Genomic DNA, 18,994 nt, shown 5'->3' with positions numbered 1-18,994 from the left:
CGCAGGGGGCGTATAGATTAAACTGGGGAATTAGTGCGGAGAAACCGGGAGGTGGGTGCTCGCACTTGGGAACTGCCCTAACGTCCTGGCGTTTGGGCGTTAAAGCTTCTTCCAGCAGTCGTGCACACGGCTTCTTACGACCCGGGAGGATGGAGGACCTGCCGGCGTTTGCTCTGCGACGCTGCCCCGTGTGCTCCCTGGGAGCCCCGGGGAAAACCTCCTCCAGCGGCGCGTCGCGCAAACGGAGGTGGTGGTCAGGGAGGGATGGGGGCGGAGGGGCGCGCGTGCAGGGCGCTCTGCCTGCCTGCTTCGCCAGCAACCCGCTGCCCAGGTTTCCTTCACTCTCAGCGGAGCCGCTCGGACACGACCGCAGCAACCGCGGCCAGTGCCTCCTGGCCCCCRCCAGTGACCCCTTGGCTCCGGAGGGCACTGGTGAGGCTCCAGGAGTGACCTTCCAGCCCYGCAGCTGGCTGAACGACCGATGTTGAAATGTCTTTGGCAGGAGCCCTCCCCGCGGCTACGGACCCGGGCGGAGGAGAGGAGCCCGCGGGGGGGGTGGCCGGTGGGAAGACAGTTACTGACAAGTTCGTTCCACCGATAAACACAGACGTAAACGATGATGCTATAAAGAAGAAGCAGGATTCTCTGGATACAGCCTTGGAGAGACCTAGTAAGGAGAGAGAGGTTTAGACAGTTTTACATTACACCACTTTGTAAAATATGTGCTATTTTAGCTCCAAGCTTGAGTCCAGTTAGAGCTGCATCAGAGCTTAGAAAACAGCACGTATTTTAATGCCCTGTGAACAGGAATAGCTGATAACTGGTACATTTAAATGTGAAAAGCAGAACTTTTCTCTGGGGGATGTATTATATATTTTTTTCTTATGGATATAGTCTCCGTCATTTATGTTGCAACTATAGCATTCCGCTGGCAGTCATTTATCTAATGACTTACATCTTTCAGACTGTGGAAAATGCAGGATAAGAGAGAGAGAGAGAGAAAAGAAGTGGTGGTATTTGGGAAGTTCTTTTTAATTTTCATTTCAGGTCTGAACCTAGGATCATGAATATACAGAAGTTAGCACTTTCCTAACGTCCCTCAGCTATCTTATTTCCAGAGAATTACAGTATGAAAACAATGGGATTAGGGTACTATATACTCCAATCTCCTCACCCCCGATCCCCAAAGTGAATTTAAATAGAGCTGGATTTGCTTTTGGTATAGCTGAAATTAAGACAAAGGGGTATGTCTGAGATAATTTTTTTTCCTGCAAAGCTTAATCTCAGAAAATGCCTGTCTGTGCTAGAGAAATGGATTGCATGTAATATGACAACCATCTTTTATAGAGGCAAACCAGGCTCGCTGAGCTCTAATGTTGTAAAGAAAAAAGCTTTACAGGTATAATTAACCTGTGGAATGCCCTTCCACAAGATACTCCTGAAGTGTTGGCTCCTATACCATCTGTCTTCATAATTCAGGGCATCAGTGGCCTACTAGCTGAGATCGAGAAGCAATCTACTGAGTCTCTGCATGGCGTATCTCTGCCGAATGAATTAAGAGGTCATTGTGACTTTTGTAGTAATGGTCAAGAAGATGGAGGAGGTTTTGGTTTCTAAGAGAAAATCTGCAGCTTTTTCCAGAAATACCCAAAGGGGTCCAGAAGAAAACCTACTGAGAGAGCCGTTACTCAGTGTGTGGACAAGAGGAAGCCTCCTGCACACGCCAGCAAGGCTGACAAGGAGAAAGGTAAGCAATGGCAGGAATTTGTCCATATTCTTCATTCTTTAAAAAAGTGCAAGTCATTATTAATGTGGCAGATGCATCGAGGTATTTTGTGCCTCATTTGAGTATTGCTGTTTTCTAAAGGAGCAAAGCAAAGGGATGAAAGCTCAGTACTGTCCTATAGCTGAGTCTGAGTCTTGGGCACTGGAGCAATTTGGAGTTTAGCAAAACAACCCTTCTGAAACACAGCAGGAGGAAATGATGTTGTTATTTTTCTGAAATAACTCAGTAGTTAATGCACAWAGCCTTTTAGGGAGATGTCCTAGACACTGGTATGTACCCCATGGAGGGGTATGATGTGTGTGTACAGCGTTTCACTAAACCCATTCCTCTAATCAGTTATTTGGAGGAAGTGAAAAGAGGAAGCAAGGATGTACATGAAGGACCTCGGGAGAAATAGGCAGACAGTCCCTGGTCAGAGGATACCACTGTTTGGTGACAAGCTAAACTCCTGGTAGTTTGGTGCCACARGGACCTTGCACAATAAAATGTGAGCCCACAAGCACAACACTGGTCCTCAGAAACTTTYGTTCCAAAACTGTGGGAATCATCTGAACTTTAGGTGGCTCCAGGCTTTGACTGTAGCTTAGCAGGAATTTAAGGCTGGTGCTTTGTATATACAAAGCATATACAAACACGCACATACATACATATATATGTGTATGTGCATATATTATTCTCTGAGATAAAATCCGTAGTGCTCTCTTAACCTGGAACTGGGGGAGATTCTCTTGACAGAGCCATACAAGGCGCTAGGGAATTTGCATCAGAGATTCTTCAAGTGTTTCATTCAAGGCCAGCGCGTCGTTAGCCTGCATATTTGATTTGAAGTCATGCTGGTTTCACATGTCATGCTACCCTGGCACTGCGTGAAAGTGGTGGGAGGAGAGARTGGAGGGGGGGAACGAGCAAGTAGGGAAGGATAAGGTTATCAGAGCAGAGGACTTAGATTCAAAGTAATCAACAGACAGAGATTACTTCGGCTCGTAGTCCAGACAAGGGCTGGATCTTGATAAATTAGGCCACCCCCTCGTGCAAACACAAACCCTTCCAYGTCTATTACCAGCGTGACCCAGAGACACAGCCATGGTGCCATCACATTGCTGCCAACCYGGCCAAACAGCTGGCTCACTGAAGCCAGACTCTCAAGAATATTAATAAAAATAACTGATTTTGCCCTTTCTGCTCTCGTATACAGCAGGCTGCTAATAATGCCTTATGAGGCTGCTGCACAGTTCAATCAATAGTTTGATTTTTCTGCCCTAGAGCTGCCACAAACTCAACCCCCTTGCTAAACTGACCGAGAAAATACCTGACCACCAAGACAGCTGGAGACGGTGTAGGGCGAAGGTGGGATGCAGCGCCTCGTGACTTCTGAGAAACCTGAGCCATTCCCATGGTGTCTCCTCTTGCCCCACGATCCCCTCACCATCCCTCAGCTCTTGCACACTGACTTCGTTATGTATTTCTGTGTYGCCTATGGAAATATTTGGTTTGACAAAGGGGAAAAAGCAATTCAACATCTTTCGACGGAGGGAAGTTGATTTTCATTTGAGATGGAATGGCTCATTTTTACCTTTTTAGCTCCTGGAAGAGTAAAAAGTGAGAGGTCAAACCTGCATCACCATGACAACCCCTGCAGCGAGGGTTTTTGAGCAGATGAAGGGGAGTGATAATAGTGCTGAAGTTTCTGCCCGTTTTTGTAGTCGCTAGGCTTTTTGTTTTGTTTTTCCTTATTTCTTCTCTTTAGGTCTTTCAAGGTGTGGCCCCATGTGTTTTGGAGTGGCTGAGGGGCAATGCTGGCTGATTTAAAACACTACCATGTTCATTTTGAGCTATCCTTAGTGTAGCACTGCCTGACGGGGAACCTGGCAATCAAAACAGCACATAGGATGTATATATTCTATACAAAAAGATCRTCAGAGCTAGTCACTGAAGATCAAATATCAGCTCAGACGCGTTCCCTACGCTAGTGTAGGTACAATTTGCCAGAAAGTGCAGTCGTATTATCAAGTTTGCATCGAAAGAAACTGTCATCTCAGCCTTTCCTTCCAGTGCCTTTGGAGTCCAAAAACAAGCTCAATCAAATAGCCAGTCTCTGAAGATACGAGGCACTGTAGTAACGAAGAAAGCCAAAAYGTTGGCAGTAAATGTCTAAGGCAATGCACCTAAGAGGAATCACAGGTAAACCCAGAAGCTTATACAAGAAGCAGAGCTCATGCCCTGATTTCCTAGACCTGCATAAGAAGGAACATGCCAAATAGATTGTAAGTGGGCTGACATGACAGCAGTTGAGCAAAGCTAAGTCACATTGAAGAGACAAGAACAACCACCTAAATTCTCTCCTACCTAGAAACTATTACTTTTTCCCTATTTTCCTAACAAACAGCTCTGTTTTGTCCAGGCACCTGTTAAATCTTGTATTCCACTAAGATTGGAAGTGCTCTCAGATTGGAATATATGTCTTAAGGTAGGCAGATATAGCACCTAGAGCATGTCGGCCTTGATGCCCATCCAGAGCCTTCAGATGCTGCCCTTTGAGCACTAAGCCTCTTAGTATCTTTTTTGRTTTTGCCACATCCCTTCTTAACTGAAACCAATACTCTCGTTGTGGTAGCAACAAAAAATGGAATAGAAAAAAGAAATGCTAAAGGAAGTACTGGATTATTAAAGAAGTTAATTTTGTTGTGGTATATAGTCTGAGTTAGACTTCAGTAAGATTTATACGGAGACTGAGTATGTGGATAAGAAGGATAGCAAGAGTTAACACTGAAGAAGTTTTGAAGGCTGTAAAATCTCGTGCTTCAGAGCTGAAGCTGGTTTCTGTGTCCAGCGGATCAGGGCAAGGCTTTCACAGCAGGATGGATTATTCCATCTGTGCTGAGTGAGGGGTGTCTCATACCTTCCTCCAAGCTAGTGGATGTGGCTGCTGTGCCAGTATGGGGCTATCTAGCCCAWCATCGAGAAAGGCAGCTGCAGAGCTCTGAAAGTGCACAGCTACGGTGCGTCTGCTGCTAGATTTGGAACTACAGCTGTATCAACGCATGCACTGAGCAAGGAAGCAGAGCCTGGCTATTGGGATCAGCCGGCTGATAAATCAAAGTAAAGACGGGCAATATTGATATGATGTTGCAATGATAATTCACTCCTCATGCTGATGCAGAAAGGGAAGCCAATTCAGAGTTTCGCAAGCATGAGGGCCAGCGTACAGCCCTGTGGGACGGTGTAAAAGAGAATAATCAGTTCAGATGGAAAGAAAATGTAGGTCGTCAATTAAATAAAATACAGACCTGGCAGGAAACAGAGAATATAGTTTTTGGAAAGGCCCTGGATTATAATCTGTGTTTCAGAGAACTGATTTATGGACCACTGAACTTCTTTTTGTTTTAATCAACCAATTTCAAAAMCTAGGTTAAATATGAATCCACCGTATGTCAGAGGATTGCAGCAACACTAATTTAAACAAGATGTTAGACTATGACAGAAAATTCAAATTTAGCCTTACAATGATGGGCCAGAAACTTCAGCTTTCTTCCTCCTGCCATGTGACTGAGCTCTTCTGAGCCAGTTTTGAACTTTAGGTATGGTCTTGGAGACAGACTGATCTCTTGTCTGCTGGTTCAGCTCAGAAAAAACTCCTGTCAGTAGCTCATTCTTTGTGGACAAAATAATAAATCCCAATCATATTGGCATCAGACCATTTGGATGCTTTAATTACATTTATTTGCTTTTTTTATTCCTCACTGCAAGTCTACTCAGACATTTCCAGGCACAGTGGAGTCAATGAAACCTGATGTTGTTTTCAATTTACTAACAGCTCTTTGAAAAACAGACTCAGCTCACTGTAGAACTGTTCACTGAACTGAAATTGCAACCTCTCTACTCCCCCACCTCCCCAAAAATTTAAGGATTGAAGCTTTGGTTTGCAAACATCTTCATTAGATAATGTTTAGACATAAAACAATACCCAGCAATGCGCTCTCATGGAAATTATACATTTAACATTGCAGGTGGTATGGATGGAACTCATAAATTTTAAAWTTTTTTATTTTTATGAAAAAAATCCTATGGCAACAGTGTTCAGTCTCAAGAAGAACACTAGCCCAGGAYAGACTCATGGGCTAGCTCAGAAAATACCAGGAGAGTTCTGTAAGTATTCCATATGGTGTTACCTAACATTTGGGAGAAGAAAACCACAAGCAAYGTGTTTCTCCCTCTCTCCAGGGCTGCTTCAGCATACCTTTCATCCATGAAAGATGCTGGCATGGCAAGCAAATATTGCTATTCGTAGGTTAAAGTTCAAATGCATCACTTGAGTAGATGAGGACTTTGACCAGGGCAGAATGACTAGCCATTTCCGTTGGGGAGTGGTGACGCTGGGGTGGGGTGAGGAGAGACATGGGYGTGTGGAGTAGGATGTAGACAGTCACAGCCCTTCTACAGCAATTACCATAAWGATTAAATAAATACAATAGCCTAATTTCACATGGAAGTGCACTTTAATTAAGTCTCAACAGAACAATGAGCTGCTTCCATAAGAGCTGTGAAAATCATCACTAGGGACTGTCCAGAGGAAGAAAGAAACAAACAAGAGAAGGTCTTTCTGTATAGAAAATATGTACAGGAAGTATTTTGAAAAGCTGTTCCCTGATAATTTGCCTAGAGAGAATTAATGATAAACTAAATTCTTTTGCTCTGTTTTTATATAAATTCAGTATCCCAAAGTATTTTGATGCTTTCTAGATTGAGGGGGAGAGAATTCATTTGCAGACTAAAGCAAGAACACCATAGTATATCGCGTGTGATGGGTCTAGTTAGTCACCACTGAAATACAGTTGCTTCTGGGCTAGTGTACTTTTTTGCAAGATAATCTCTAGATATATAAGGAAAAAGYCGTTCTTCCAGCAAATTTTATGATTCATTCCTCATGTCAACATGGTCAGGCATAGAGATCAGTAAGAGATGCACGGAAAGCATCACCTGTAAAACTTCTAGCTCAGAATGTATTTTCCATTGTTTTCCCTATCTCCCCATCTGGTCAGAGTTCTTAATGCACTGAAGGCAATGCACATGAATAAACCAATGGTATTTTTCATTAATGTTTCTATAGACCCCTGGAGGCATTGCCTGAAAACAGGTAAGCTTCCTTATCCGTGTTCATTATATCATTCTTCTCCTGAGACCCGGACATTTCAGCTGCTAGGAGTTGCCATCATCCATACTACAGCTTGTGACTACACTGGCCTCAACCTCACCTACGAGAACGCGTGCCTTCATTGCAAAGGCACAGAAAAGAAGTTCCTTAAACCCCAGGCAGATACGAATCTTCCCAGATAGGCAGATATGAATCTTCCCAGAGTGCGAGTAACAGAGCAGTTTGATAATCAGCTTGATGTTTCTGAAGCATGAGTTTGCCTTGAAGTCTGAATGTCTAAGGGGTGTAAATTACCAAAGGTCTGATTTTTACCTCATAATTTATTATAGATGATGTTTTTCTTTTGCAACCTTGTATAGCTTTAGAGGCTGACAACYGATAGCTTTCAGCTATGCAAGATTCAGACAGATATATTAGATCTAYGGAAGTGCAAAATCACTTGGTGTTTGTCTTATATCCAGACTGTGGAGGATTTGGGTCAGGCACCGCCTTTGTTTGCTTTTTTTGTTTTTGTGCAGCTAGGTAACATAGTTGGGCCCTGCACCATGRCTGTTGTCTTGGACATGACTGCATTACATCCAGAAAATCATTACAGCCAGAAAATCAGTTCTCAGTGCGTGCAAGTTTCTGTTCTCTGTTTGAAAGACAGTTGAAATACTTGTAGAGGTTTAATCGAAATCCGAATACATGTGACTGAAATTGGCTCTCTGCGATTATTTATACAAGTAAGTCTCTGTCTCTCACAAGTTCCCAGAAATCAAATGCCAGCCTTGTATGATATTTTAAAAAGGAGTAAATATTTGTTGAAAATTCTTTGCTGTATTAATTTTGCTCTGCCTTCTCTCAGGCAGCCATCGTAGGGATGGAGAGATTCCTGATGCACATCAGTCAACCTGCAAGGAAGAGAGACCCAAAAGCCTGGTTACTTGGTCCACAACAYGTTATCCTCTGAATGAAATCCAAATGTCCAGGTAGCCAGACAAAGGCCTTAAAATAGTTCACTTTCCCCATTTGGCTGCATACCCAGCTAAAATCTTCCAGGGRATGATCCTCATTTGAACAGTAGATACAACAGGTACAGATATAGAAGCAGAACGTAGCTGAAGCTGGGTGCTCCATGTTTTCGTGTCTTCTTAACCCTCGCTTTGAAGTACGTCTGCCAGCAAGTGGTTTATAACTTGACAGCCAGCCACCACTACTTTTGTAATCCTGTATAATGTTCTTGTTCCTCGATGCTGACTTTTTTTTTTTCTTTTTTTTTCCCCTTTTTTTCCTGTGGTAACCCCTTTACCTTCTTTTCCCTGCTTAGACCCATTAGCAGGATGTTGTGCAATATGGTGCTTGTCATCTGTTTCAAAGACACAGTGATGAGATACAGGTATGCCAGATGGATAAACCTAGTGTGACTAATTATTGTGTATTTGCCTTTAATTATTATCATTTATTACCAGAGAAAAGACAATAGAGGTTCCCAGACTCGGAAGGGAATGTCGGCAGAAGGGGATTTTTTTCGTGTTTTCAAGAGATTGGTAAGTCAGCAAGAAAAGTTTTCTTCCTGGGGAGAAATACAAGCAAGAGGGAGTCAACACGATCCACCTAATGCTCTCCCTTCCCTGACGTGTACTCAAGAATCAGATATCTCACAGGTAATAAATACTTTCTTCATAATTATGAAAGAACTTTTCTCTCACCTGAACGTCCGCCCAGGGCATAATGAATGTATGGACATCCTTTAGTCACCTGCATGGGACTGCGCTACGGGATACAGCATAGCCTTCTGTCCTCTGTCTTTGATGTAGCACTCAGAAGTATGTAGATACCTGGCTTTGCCCTTTCCCCACCACCAGAAAGGGGAGTAATCTGAATGTAGGTATAAACGGGTGCTTAGGCTACTGGGAGATAGGGTCTTCAGCTGATCCCTGAACCAGATGTGCATTGCCTGCTCCGTGGAKGGGTGAAAACAGGAAGCCTCTGAGCTGCAATTTTTGAATAAATTAGGCCCAGGTAGTCAATGTGGTCTGTCCTGTCCAGCTGAGCCAGTAGGTTACCCTCAGACCTTCGTATGGAATTTGCCTCTGTATCTGACCTTAATATATCGCACTCCTACAGTGTTTGAAATAGATGTAGTTTCTCCTCCTATAGGTATTATAGCTTTATTTTCACTAAGATTATCTCAAAAACACACATACATGCAGAACAAACATTTTGAAATAAGGGGGATATTTCTAGTGCATCTCGGTATGCATGGGGAAAACAGTTCAGCTCAGGACCTAGAGCCTGGCATGCTGGRCTATTTGGAAGGCTAGAAGGCTGACATCGGCAGGAAACTTCTGGAAATGTTAATACTGTGGCACCTAAAGCTGCTTTTCCTTTACAGCTGAATCAGCTATTATTTACAAGTGCAAGTAGGATTATGATGGCTCATAAGTTTGATCTTCTTGCTTATGGGGCAAAACACTTTTATCTGAGAGCAGCCACACAGTTTTGATAAACAGATTGGGGAAGAGCTTCAGACTTCAGCTTTAAAATTCTTAAGAATCTGATTTAGTGTATTTTACACAGATATTTTAGCATATATGCTTTATGGGTAAATTGCATCGTAATCTAAAGGACCAGACTTACACCACAAACAATCTATTGAGGACAGTATAAGGCCTAATCAATGCCACCAATTTTCTGAAATCTTTCTGTATATAGCATTTATCAAACAAATGCATGCAAAGGCATTAAAAAAACCCAAAGTCCATACATGGACAATTTACAAACAGCAGAAAGGGCTAAATTTGCCACTCTTTGCTCTGAATAGCTTACCCAGATTACAGGCCAATTTTGTTTGGACAGAAATATTTTCCATCTCAGATTCTGCTGAAGTCAAAAGAGTACTCTTCCTTTGGCCACAGAATAGGCTGAAGGACCAGGTGGTATTTTGGGATTGGCAGCTCTGACTGTCTCCCTTTAACCCATTTGAACGCAATTTGATTGGGACTTGACTGAGCACTTAATATTCTGTGATTGCATGACTGTAGACTTCTACTTTTGTACCAAATGCAGTATCATTAATATATAGCAAGAAAAAATTGCCTCTGATAACCAAAAAATTATTGCATTAAATTGGCAGACTGGGAATTAAATATGCAGAATCAGCCTAATGAAATAACTTGCCTTTGGTTGCAAGAGCCTTCATCATTCTTAAGAAGATTTAAAGCTAATCTGACTTGGAGCTGTTTCAGTCCAATTATTTTCCAGGAATTTTGGGGGCTTTATTTTTCTTCTCAGCACCATTATTCTGTTCTTGACAGTTTTTATTTTGTTAATTTTTTGCATATTGAGTAAATGAGAAATCAGTTCAGAACCACTCTTAAGTAGAAATGAAATGCTCCCTAATCCAATTTTGATCAAAATTCATCTTTGCTTTTCAGGGACCAACCAGTCTGTGCAGTTATCTCCACACTGCACAGAGTTGATAATAAAGCAAAGTGAGGCTCACATTCTTTTCCCATTGAGGGATAATTGCGCATGGTGGGAACCGTGCATTGTTCGATGGGAGAACAATGTGCTATTCCCCCAGCATGTGGCAAAGCAGGAGAATGACAAGAAGATGATTTCTCCCTCTGCTTCTACTTTTGTTTCTCAAATGTTTACAGGCTTGAGGCAAGCCTTTTTCCCACCTCAGGGTGGGTGGTTCTCTTCCCTGGAAACCTTCCTGTGTCTGTCTCCTGATGCCTTGTGTTCACAGGAGATAGCTAACTGTTGCAGCACCTTTTCCAAAAGCAATCTTGAAAAGGAAAGACAGGTTCAGCTGTCTTCACAGAATGTTTTTGCAGCTCCTCTTCTGCCTTCCATTTCAGTAACCATTGCCATACAATTATCCGTAGAAACAGGAGCCAAAACGTATCACTAACCTCAGTTCTGCTCCAAATAGTGTCTCTGCACAAATAGGTCTTTCACTCCTTATGTCGTGCATGAAGGTACTCCATGTAGGACATAAAACATAAACTATATGTTTAGTKTTATGCTGGCTTCAGTCATTCTAGTTAAATTCCTAAGTAACTTTGATTSTATTTAGGCCTGCAGAATCAATACATCAAAAAAAATTGCACTTTTCTTGTGCAACATCAGCCAAATGAGTTGCTTTGAAACTGTTGTTTGCAATCAAGCAAAGCTGCTCCAGCTCTTCTTTCACATCACACGTTTCTTCACTAGTTCCTTGAAACTACGAGACAGGCTTTTCTTCCATGTTTGTTTTTCTCTGACAACAGTTTACTTTTCTGAGTTCTCAGAATTTGGGAGCACGTTTATGTTCCTCACAACTTGCTGTGGCCCTATATTAATGTTGCTTCAGGTGGATAAGCAGTGGAGAGAAAACAAATGGGGTCAGAAGTTCTGGGAACAACCCTGGGAGTTGTAAGTRGGGGGACAGCCAATGGGGATAAGAGAACAAGAGTATGGGGTTAGAAGTTCTGTTGTTGTTCCTCAAAAATCTTTCATCTTCACTCTCATACTAATAAAAAATGTGACTCCTAGTGAATCTCCCTGTTTTTTTCAAATTCAGGCTGAAACCCATAAAATATCCATATATTCATACTCGCAGTTTTTTTTTCCTCCAYGTTAGGTTTTTATCCAGATCTTTTCAGATCTTTAGGATGGTTTAAAAATGTCTTATGATTTCTAACACGCCATTTGGAACTCAGCATGCTATAYGAGCTGTTTTGCTGGAGAGAATGCCTGGATCTTTGAAATTACAAGGACTAAAACAAGCCTCTCTTCCCCCCCCCCCAAGGATGCAGTTCAAATAATGAAAAAGTTATTTATTTCAAGTGTATAGACCCTAATAAAGCTGCTAAGATGGGAAACTAAATCTGAATCTCAAGTAGGTTATTSCTAGTTTGTATGTCTAGGGCCTCAGTGAAGTCTATTGGGTTATTCTTATGCAGTAAAGCTATGTGAATGGAGAGCTAGGGCTAGATGCCTTGTACTTTTGCATTACCTTCCTTTGGGGGTCTCAGAGCAGTAAGAAACACTGCTGAGTTGTTCTTAGATTCCCACCCTTGGTATATTGCACCAAGATTTATGTCATGCAGTGAACTGATACCAGGGCTGAGAACAGACTGTGGATTTCCAGACTCTCCATTAAACCACACTTCACTGTATTTTCACTTATTTTCTAAAGGGTTCCATCAGGATGGAAAGCAGTTTAGAGATAAAAGGAGGTTTTACCCWATGCCCATTGCTTCAAGAGGAGGCATTTTGCTAGGACGAGACAGAGCAATGAKTATCGGTAAGTTTTATCAAATGGCAGAGCTTATTTCCCAGGCAGCTGATAGCATATCATCCATCCATGCAAAGCGCATGGGATTCAGAAAACTAAGAGCCAACACGATTCTGTGAACAAGTTGTCCCTGAGTGATGCCCTCCTCCATGCTATGGAGCTGTACTTAGAGAGGAGCTTGGCCAYATTTCTGAGTCTGGTTTGTGACATGAGGCAATTATTAGCTGGAGATACCTGTTGTTAAATAATCCTCTTAGCTTCACCTGAAGCTGCCAGTTGTCTCAACAGTAGGAATTTAGGAGCCATAACATATCAGTATGGGATTTTATCAAACGTATCCCTTTGGTGGTACCATCTCAAGAAAGATAGCCAATGTCTGCTTTTTCTCCGTGCCAAGAAATACCCATGCTTATAACTAAAGAAAATGAACTTTTCAAAGAMGTTGCAGTGCCTTTCCAAATTCCCTTTATTTTCATTTACCCGCTCATTTGTTTTTTTCCGTTAGCTTCTTGTTTCTATCTATTCTCAATACATCTTGCAGTTTCTTTCCTCCTCACCCTATTTTCTTCACCATTTAACCTTAGAGCATTCCTCTCCTTCTTTCTCTCTGAAAATCTGCCTGCTGTTTTTTTCCATGAATCCATCTGCATTGAATTATTTATAGTTACAATAAAGTCCRCTTTTGTCTATGTTTATTTTCTTTAATAACAAGAAACACGGGGAAAACGTTCCAAAGGACCAAAAAAGGACTTGACTTTTCCTGGACGCTAGGCAACGGTAGCCAAAAAGTACAAAACAAGCCGTAGGATGTTCGTAAGATGCCTTCTAAAAATAATAGTACTTAGTACGTTGGTATCTAATGTATTTTTTGCATTCGTTGTGTTTCCCAGATCTTAGCCTCATTTACAGTGCTGTCGTGTCACTCTCAAGGCTCTAATGGACAATGAGTTACTGTGGAGACAACTAGGAGTAAAACAGCTGGTGTGCCAGGTCTGTGCTACCTATTTGCCTTGTCCGATGTGCTTTAAATAAGTCATGGAAGTCTAATATGCTGATCGTTGTTGGCCAATGGATTCGTCTTGTATCTGGTACAAATTAGAGCAAAGGATGTATCTTACTTAGTGAGTCATTTCTAGAATTGTTCTTTGTTACATTTACTGTTTGTTCGAGTTTTCTTCTCATTGTGATTTAAAGGCTTTTCCTATCTCCTTTTCTAGYGGAGGTCTATGTTGCTCATTTGCTTCTTTCTTCCCTTTGGTTTTGCTAGTCATGCAAGCATTTCCCCTGGAACACTTTCCAGCTGCCCCACCCCATACCTCATCCCCTCCAATGTTCTTCTCTCTTGTTTGCCTGTTTCTATTCTCCTCCTTTTTTYCTGCATTGCCTACACTAATTAAACTCAGCGTGGAAGTGGTGCGTGAGGSGGGGATATGGAAAGGGAGAAGCCAAAGACGGGATTTTTGGGCAGTTTGGCTCGGTTAAAAGTGGACGCTCTTCCGCACATATGAAACGGGGAAGACATAAAATAGCCAACAGAAGGAAGGGAAAGAGAGGAATAGGTTAAGGGCTCAGTGTGCCAGAAGACTTCCTCAGTGTGCAGGGAGGACCCAGGGGCAGGGCTACCATGTCCCATCAGTGGCGCTCAGCTCTCCAGAGGGAGCAAGGAGGAACCTGGAAGCTGCAGAGATGAGCCTCAATGAGACCAAGTCCCTGGACTCTCTGCTATGGCTGTGGCCCTACTTGCCTGAAGCAAAAGCCAAGAATTTTAGGGTGGGATATAAGGCTTGCCAAGGTCTCCTTACCACCAGGTCTGGGAAAAGATTATTCGGGGCCTAGGGATTTTTTTTTCCTCTTGTTTTATTTTCTTCTCTACTCTACACCACTTAATCGCTCATAGTATTCTAACTGCCAGTTAAAACATGTCTTTACTGCCTCTGTCCTCAGCTCCAGTGCTTAAGCCACAGGGAAAAAAAGCAGGACACTGGTGGCATAGAAACCACGTGCTCCACACCTCTGCTGTTCCTGCAGGCCTGGGATGGTATCTGCCCAGAAGACTTACAACGTCCTTTCCTCAAGCTCCCTGACACGCATTATGACTGTGAACACTGCCTCTTTCTCAGAGCAGCATTTAAGCATGAGTATTTGTCTCAGAAAAAAAAACATATACCATCAAACACAAACCAGCCCTCGGAGACGCACAGCTCCCAGAGTTGGGGCTCAAAACTCTCTGAAACTTCACTCATTTGTATTAAAAGGGACCTTGATGCAGAACACTTCAGCTATGGGAACTGTGCATCCATGGGATGTATTTATTTATTTATTTATTTATTTTCCAGTCTCTCATTCTCCTACTTTAGCTGATCTCTAGCTATCAAATTGTGATGGAGCAAAGGTAATAAAATGCCTGTAGGAGAGAAAATCCTGCCTGAAGTTCTCCCAGAGCTCAGCCAGACCTAGAAGATGCACAGTTCAATTAAAAGAAATACAAAGTTTTTCTCTCTTCACCTTGCCATTTTTCCCTTCTCTTCTGTGTATTTCATATATACATTTATATATATATATATATATATAAATAAATAAATACACACACATACACACACCCCGACGACACACGCGCGTACACATACATACACGCACACACACCCAAACCCACCCCTCCCCTTTCCAATCCTTCCTTTAAGGTTTAATTTAACAATAACATTTGCGATCGGGGTCCTGAGCATCTCAAGGGCATTGCGCTTGAAATTGCACACACTCCGCACCATTTATCATAGCCTGACATGTGTCATGTTCCAGACTGCAGCTCCAAGAGGTTACAGCTCACGACTGCTCCTTTGTTGATCAGCTGCCGAGACAACTGAGGCACCTTTCTTTCTTTTTTTCTTCCTTTCTTTCTTTCATTTTTTTTATTATTAAAGCTGCACCGTCCTCTTTTCAAAGGGTCCGTTCTGACACAATAGAAAAAGCAAACGATTCCTTCTGCACTCTCTGCAGTCTCCCCACCCAGGATTTGTCAGCCCCCATTCAGAGCACGTTTACCTTGGGTTTGATGGCAGAGGCTGTGCTGACTAGCATTACTGCTTAATATGGACTTTGAGATGGATAAACTGTTTTCAAGTTAGTTCTCTGCTTGAGGAGAAGAACAGCAGGCTATTAGCTGCTGGAAAAATTGGGGAGAGCAGTAAAAGACTTTCCTATGTAATAAGTAATACTAAGTAATACTTTCCTATGGCAAAACCCACAACCTGATTGAAGAGATTTTGCCGAGCTGGTGAGCTTCTTCCATTGGTGAACTTCAGTCCTCCAACTTCGGGAGAAAAAATTTCTCTTCTCCAGAGCTTCTGCTTCATTTACTCCACCCTTTCTCCTTCACTTCCTTGGTGTCTTGCAGAGTCTTGCTGAGTGCAGAGCACCTGAGACCTGCATGTAGCTTTGCAGAAATGATGCCTAGAGCAATTGAACAAACTGTGCTGTTTATAAAACATATTGACAAGAGCCACTGAATTGCATTCATAAATCACTTGTAGATCTTAATTCTGCCAGTCTTGATCCTTCCAACCAACATTCATTTGGGGTACAGGTGTCACTGCAACTTAATGTGTAAGGGATGCAAGGTGCTATCAATAGAAAGAAAGGGGTTTTGAATATTGGTCTAGGACCTGAACAAAACTGGACTTTGCTTCGTATTTTTCTCCTTTTTGGAGGAGTTTGGCATATAGGGTGAGCCAGTCATTTCTTTTTTGACCATTTAACAACGAACACTATGTGAAGAGAAGTGCTGAGTTGGAGCTGATCTCTCCATTTCCTCTCCCTGTGTTCATATTCAGCTGTCCTGGAAGACTTGGAGCYGAAATGTTCAGGTCTCAAAGTGTGGCTGTGTTTTGGAATGATATTTGATCTTTCAGATTCCTATTCTCCCCTGAGCTCTAAATCACTCGATGTTCATCACCACCTGTTAGGATTAAGCACAGTCTCTGTGCAGACACAGTTGGAGTTATCTTACTTTTCTCTCCCTCGCTCAGCTCTTGTCGATGGATATTTTTGGAGGTTTCTGTGGCTTTACAGGCTCTTGATTAATCAGAAGTGCCAGATGGGAAGGCTCAACTACTTCCACCACGTGTGTGTCACACGCCTATTAGATTCACAAATAGAGGGGGAGATTTTTGCCATTGGCTGGCAAGATTTGAAACTCTAGCCTTCGTTATGTGTTCATCTTTGCCACCCATCTTGAATCTCCTTGCCTTCCACTTCAGCATGATCCTCCTCAGCAATTTAACGAAAATTGCACTTCGCTGCCTGAAGGATGGCTCATTTTCTGTGCCRCTCATGAAGGGAGGAAAGCCCAATTTCACGGTGGTCGTTGGGTAGCTCCATGCGCACAGCATCCTCCCGGAGCGACTCGAGGACTTGAAACGGAGCCGGCTCCCTGGTGCCAGCAACACAGCCCCCACGCCTGCTGCTCACATCCTTGACCTTGCCTCGTGCTTGATCCCGGCTCTGCCGGTGCCGAGGCACCTGCCTGCTCCGCAGGGATGATGTAGTGCTGCCAGCTGGGGCACTGTAAAGCAGCAGGAGAACTGGGCCAACTTTCAGTCACATAACTCTCCCCGTCCGGGGGAGCGTGGCCACCTGCACCATCTCGCCTTCCCCTGCGCTCAAGGATGCACAAGGATTAGCACAAGTGGGAAGGGGCACGGAGCGCAGCCAAGCACGAAGGCAGAGGCTGCTGCCCTATCGTTTTGCCGCCCCGGGCGACTGCCTGCCTGCAAATGCCCGATGCTGGCGCTGCTCCCCCGCCTCTAGGCAGAGACGAAGCTTTAGGCTGCGGAGCTGCACAGTCTGGGCTGAATATAGCAGCTCCCCATGACTCCTGGTGAGACTTACCAGGGATGTTTAAGAGGGCAGGAGCCACATTATTCATGAAGGGTCTGTCTTGGTCTGCACCTTGCTCTCTTTTTTTAAGACAGCTGTTCCTGTGAAAGCTGCTATGGTGTTTTAATTCCTCACTCCAGATTGCTCAGGTACAGTCTAGCCCACAGCATTTTTAAATGGAAGATGAACAATTTTAAGGGTAATTTGCAGACTTGGGAAGTGGGGAGGCTACAGGAAGAAAATAATAATTAAAAAAAAAGATCATATGCTATCATCAAAACAAAAAACTAAAAAAAAAAAACCCTTCAGCCTCCCCTTCACCTCCCCAAGAGATTTTCTCGCTCTAATTTTGCTCTGCAGTGGGTTCTCTTTGGGCTAGGACTGAAGGGGCTGCACAGATACTCCTAGTGAAACAGCAGTGTGACAAGGAAAGCAGTGCACGTAGTAATCAGGCGAGCGGTCAGTGCCTCAGCTGAAACCATCCTCTGAATATCTCAACCATGAAGTAGTGCTAACATTGGATTCAGAATTGGCTGAACATCCTGGTCTCCCCGCGGAAGGAAATATGGCTAGAGCAGCCTCTATTTATTGGGATGGCATTGGAGGAGGCTGGAAGTTAATTGACTCCTCAGATATGAAGAATAAAAGTAACCTTGGGTCCCTCTGCTAATAAGAAAAGGAGATAAGCCAAGTACCAAGCCAACCAATATATAAATAAGAGGAGGACCAGTAATGACTTTAAAAAAAGTATTTAAATGCGATCAGGCAGGGTTGCCTAAGATATCAGAGGAAAGAATAATGACGTGTACAGTAGACAGAATGTAGATTACAATTTATAACAGGATACAGGATGGAGCCAGCACTTGATTAGGGGACCACGCTACAAATTTTTCAGCATATGTCCTCTGTTTTTCTCTGCCTTGGCATAGAAAGCTGGGCACTGCTGGTAAGTAAATCAGATCATCAGAAAATGCCCATGTTGATGAGAATTGCAGGATCCAAGGAAATTAACTTGAATTGTATTTTAGACAATTCTGCCGTATCCATTCCTTGCCTAGAGCTGTCAGTTGGGAAAGAGTTGTGCCTGCTTACAGCTTTAATCAGAGATAAAAAATTATCACTARTTTGTAAATGTTTATCATGAACGTACATCAATGGCAGAAAACAGATGATTCTGCATGTCCTACGCTAAAGCTAAAGCATTTCTTGCACTAAAGCATGTCTTACACAACAGTGTTTTGTTCTCTGAATATCACCCTTAGCAAAACACATAGCACAGCTCATGCCCAGACATACCTGGAGCACAGGCAAGTGGGAAGTTGTTTGGGAATAAATGCAGGGAGCTTCTGCTGGTGAACACGTGGGGCCTAAAAGCTACTTGAGCACCTACTTGCTATGCCTTGGCCACCTACAGGGCATCTGTACCTTGATGAATAAGGTAATGATTTCCACTCTCACAGTCTTTTCCATGCCAGCCTGGTAATTCCATGACCCACAAAGCATCTGGGATAAACTAAAATGAAAGAAATCAGCACCAGAACAAGAATAAAACCATGACTGTGAATGACCCAGCAGCAAACAGAGAGCAAATGGCTGACAAGGAATGTTTATATGTTGCACTGTGTTATTTTGGCTGTTCTGCTTGCCCAAATCCCTGCAGAAAACAGAGTGCAGAGTGAAGGCKTCTTGCAGGGCAGCGGGCTGCCAGAGCCTGATGTGTGTGTGCACGCACTGTGTGTGGGGATATTTGTGTGCATACAGTGGGAGGAGGCAAAGCTTGTCATTGTGTTTTCTGTTATAGACAGGCATAAACACCTCTGTTTATTACTAGCATGCCATCTAAATTCAAAATTTGCATAAGCTGATGATGTTAATTGATTTATATGCATGCAAGCAGTGCTTTGCCAAAGGTAGA

General features: G+C 43.0%; 1 long non-coding RNA gene across 1 annotated transcript; it reads left to right on the top strand.

Moving 5' to 3' along the window:
• Nucleotides 1-8,516: 8,516 nt before the first annotated feature.
• LOC146593784 (uncharacterized) lies at nt 8,517-13,246 on the top strand. The gene is made up of 3 exons (XR_014896318.1): nt 8,517-8,584; nt 12,109-12,216; nt 13,098-13,246. It is a non-coding gene; the product is annotated as an uncharacterized LOC146593784 (long non-coding RNA).
• Nucleotides 13,247-18,994: the final 5,748 nt, after the last annotated feature.

The sequence above is a fragment of the Rhea americana genome, unplaced genomic scaffold (genome assembly GCF_003343005.1).
Source record: "Rhea americana isolate MKP2758 unplaced genomic scaffold, rheAme1 scaffold_28, whole genome shotgun sequence".
In the NCBI taxonomy this organism is placed as follows: domain Eukaryota; kingdom Metazoa; phylum Chordata; class Aves; order Rheiformes; family Rheidae; genus Rhea; species Rhea americana.
Note: the sequence above shows the minus strand (reverse complement) of the source record. Positions and strands in the feature narration are given on the sequence as shown.